The sequence below is a fragment of the Phragmites australis genome, chromosome 9 (genome assembly GCF_958298935.1).
Source record: "Phragmites australis chromosome 9, lpPhrAust1.1, whole genome shotgun sequence".
In the NCBI taxonomy this organism is placed as follows: domain Eukaryota; kingdom Viridiplantae; phylum Streptophyta; class Magnoliopsida; order Poales; family Poaceae; genus Phragmites; species Phragmites australis.
In genome coordinates, this window is record NC_084929.1 from 15,218,394 (window position 1) to 15,221,909 (window position 3,516).

Consider the following 3,516-nt stretch of genomic DNA (forward strand, 5'->3'; position numbering starts at 1 on the left):
ATTAATTGAATTTTCTTGGATAATTCAAATTATAACTGCTAGTCATTCGAATAATGAAAAAAAATGAATGGAAAAAGGATATTCATGTTATTTAGTATAATGTGAGGCCGTATCCAGGAACAGACCACCAATTTCGAACATCTTGTTCACGAAACATGACCACGAACTTGCGGTCGAGTTGTTTTTAAATTGTATAAAAAGCAAACGAAGTCCGAAAATCATGAAACTTGTCAAGATGTCATGATATCATATGTGGAGACTGTGATAAAAATTTGAGAAGGTTTTGCGCAAGTTGTCACGTATGATGCTTGCAAACCGAAGAATCTCCGAAGAAGTTTACCGCAAGTTCGTGGTCATGTTTCGTGAACAAGATGTTCGAAATTTGTGGTCTGTTCCTGGATACAGCCTCACATTATACTAAATAACATGAATATCATTTTTCCATTCATTTTTTTTCATTATTCGAATGACTAGCATTTATAATTTGAATTATCCAAGAAAATTCAATTAATTGAAATAAATTAAAGAAATATAGAAAAAGTCCGAGAAATATGCCACATTGGAACATATAGTACCAGGTATTGTATGAGGACTGCAGAAAAAGTTTGGAGGTCAAAAGTGAAAAAAAAATAGGGTTTGCCGAGTGTCAAAAAATGACACTCGGGAAAGGAGCCTCTTTGCCGAGTGCCAGGACGTCTGGCACTCGGCAAAGAATTTTGAATTTTTTTTTAAAAAAAACCCCTCTTTGTCGAGGGCCAGATCGGGGGCACTCGGCAAAGAATTTTAAATTTTTTTAAAAAAAACCCCTCTTTGCCAAGTGTCAGATCGGGGGTACTCGGCAAAGGGGGGATTTAACCCCCGGCCCAGCCGGCCCACACACACCGCACACACGCACCTGCCAGCGCCAGCGCTGCCGCCGCCCGCGCCCGCGCCCGCGCCAGCCGCCCCCGCGCCAGCGCCGCCCGCGCCCGCGCCGCCCGCGCCGCCCCCAGCGCCGCGCCGCCGGAGGAGGAGGAGAAAGAGAGGAGGAGGAGGAGAGAAGGAAGAAGGAGGAAGAGAAGGAGGAGGAGGAAGAAGGAGGAAGGAAGAAGAAGAAGGAGGAGGAGGAGGAGGCGCCCCGGCCGCCGTTGCCACGTCCCCGACGCTTCCCCAGCCGTCGCCTTGTCCACCGGCGCCCTGGCCCCTTCACCACCGCCGCCCTACGACGCCCACTAGGTATGTCATACCGTCGTCGTCATCGTAGTATTACTAGTAGTTGCGGTAGTAGTAGTGGTAGAGTAGCAGTGGTGGTAGTCTAAGTAGTCGTAGGAGTGGTTGTGACATTGTTATATATATGTGGTTGGATATAATCTTGTGCATGTCGGCCATCGTGCCGTTCATATATATGTGCATGTCGGCCATCGTGCCATTGGTTTTCTTGCAGGTTTTGGAAACCTCACCGTGCAGGGGAGGTGCTGCCGAAATTTTGTATTGACAGTTTTATGTTTCTTTTTTTGCAGAGAAGAGCCAGTCGGAGCGGCACCGGAGTACCTCGGCGACCCCGATCGCCTTCCTTGCCGCTGCGGGTCTGCCTGCACCGCGTCGCCTCGCCACTGCACCGACCCGCCACGGCCCCGCTAGCCTGACTCCACCGCCACCCTAGGTATAACCCCTCTTTCCGTATCATGGTCGTAGATCACGTAACCCAGTTAGGCGTCTCCCGTTCGAAAGAGATACGGTTGGAAATATGCAGATATTTCCATATCTAAAACCGTATCTGTTTCGAATTGTCCACGTTTTTTGGACAGCCCGTGGATGCGTAGGTGGGGTTAGTTTCCATGGTCTGCTCAGATCCGAGACAGAGTTTCGGCATCATCTCCCTGTTGTTCTCCGGATACACACTCTCCCTAGCAGGATGTGTATTTGGAGAACAGCGGGGAGGTGCTGCCGAAATTCTGTCTCGAATAGGAGTAGAGCATGGAAACTAACCTCATCTACGGATCCTCGCGTGGGATTAGGACCTATCCTCACCTATTATAGATAGTAGGAACGTCGTGTAGATGCAATTGATGTTTATATTACTCGCCGCTATATATGTTAGAGGATGGAGGACCGTGAGTGGATGTACACGGGCCGCGCAAGTCAGGGTCAGGTCACCAATGAATGGATCGACAAGACCGATGCTTTCTTGGAACGGGCATTTGGCGTGGCTGCTAAAGAAGCGAGTAAAATTTGCTGTCCCTGCAGCAAATGTGCAAACAGGAAAAGACAAACGAAGAAGGTCATGGGGAAACATCTTTGGAAGAATGGATTTACGGCAGACTATACCCGATGGGTCTACCATGGTGAAGCCGATCGTATGAGAGAGGAGGTGGTGAGACCACTCGTCGAGGATTATGATGCTGATGCCGGGGTAGCAAACATGTTAAATGACTATCACGAGGCACAGTTCGCTGAAGGACGTACGGAGGAGGAGCCAGAGGCAACCGCAAAGGCGTTCTACGACATGTTTGCCGCGGCACAGAAACCCCTTCACGGCCAGACAAAGGTTTCTCAACTGGATGCCATTGGACGCATAATGGCGTTAAAGTCCCAGTATAGCCTGAGTTGAGACGCCTTCGATGGTATGTTGACAGTTATTGGCAGCCTGCTTCCAGAGGGTCACCTTCTGCCAAAGAGCATGCACGAGTCACAGAAACTCCTTCGTGCACTTAAGATGCCGTATGAGCAGATACATGCTTGCCCGAAGGGGTGCGTCCTATTTAGGAAAGAATACGTGGAAGCAAAGTACTGTCCAAAGTGTAAATCATCTAGGTTCCTGGAGGTAGATTCTGGTGATGGCCAGAAGAGGCAGCTTGACATTCCCGTGACAATCCTATGGCACCTTCCGTTCATACCGAGGATCCAACGGCTATACATGACCGAGGAATCCGCAAAACAGATGACATGGCACAAAAATGGCAAACGATACAATCCTGACAGGATGGTACATGCATCCGATGGTGAAGCATGGACCCACTTTGATGGCATTCATCATGAGAAAGCTAAAGAGGCTCGTAATGTACGTGTTGCGCTGGCAACAGATGGGTTCAATCCTTATGGAATGATGGCTGCCCCATACACATGTTGGCCCGTGTTCGTTATCCCCCTCAATCTCCCCCCCCCCCCCCCCCGGGCATATGCTTTCAACGACAGAACGTATTATTGTCGTTGATAATTCCTGGACACCTGGGGAATAATATGGGTGTGTTCATGGAGCCTGTGATTGATGAATTGGTCCGTGCTTGGGAGGAAGGGGTATGGACATACGACCGAGCTACAAAGAAAAACTTCAAAATGCATGTTTGGTACCACTACTCCCTGCATGACTTCCTGGCGTATGGGATATTCTGCGCCTGGTGTGTTCACGGGAAGTTCCCATGCCCAGTATGCAAGGAAGGTCTGAGGTTCATTTGGTTGCAGAAGGGTGGCAAGTATTCATCGTTCGACAAACATCGGCAATTCCTCCCTCTTGACCATGCATTCAGACGAGACATC

General features: G+C 49.1%; 1 long non-coding RNA gene across 1 annotated transcript; it reads left to right on the forward strand.

Annotated features, from left to right (window-relative positions):
• Nucleotides 1–1,095: 1,095 nt before the first annotated feature.
• LOC133927939 (uncharacterized) lies at nucleotides 1,096–2,202 on the forward strand. The gene is made up of 3 exons (XR_009911402.1): nucleotides 1,096–1,215; nucleotides 1,500–1,642; nucleotides 2,081–2,202. It is a non-coding gene; the product is annotated as an uncharacterized LOC133927939 (long non-coding RNA).
• The last annotated feature ends 1,314 nt before the right edge of the window (nucleotides 2,203–3,516 follow it).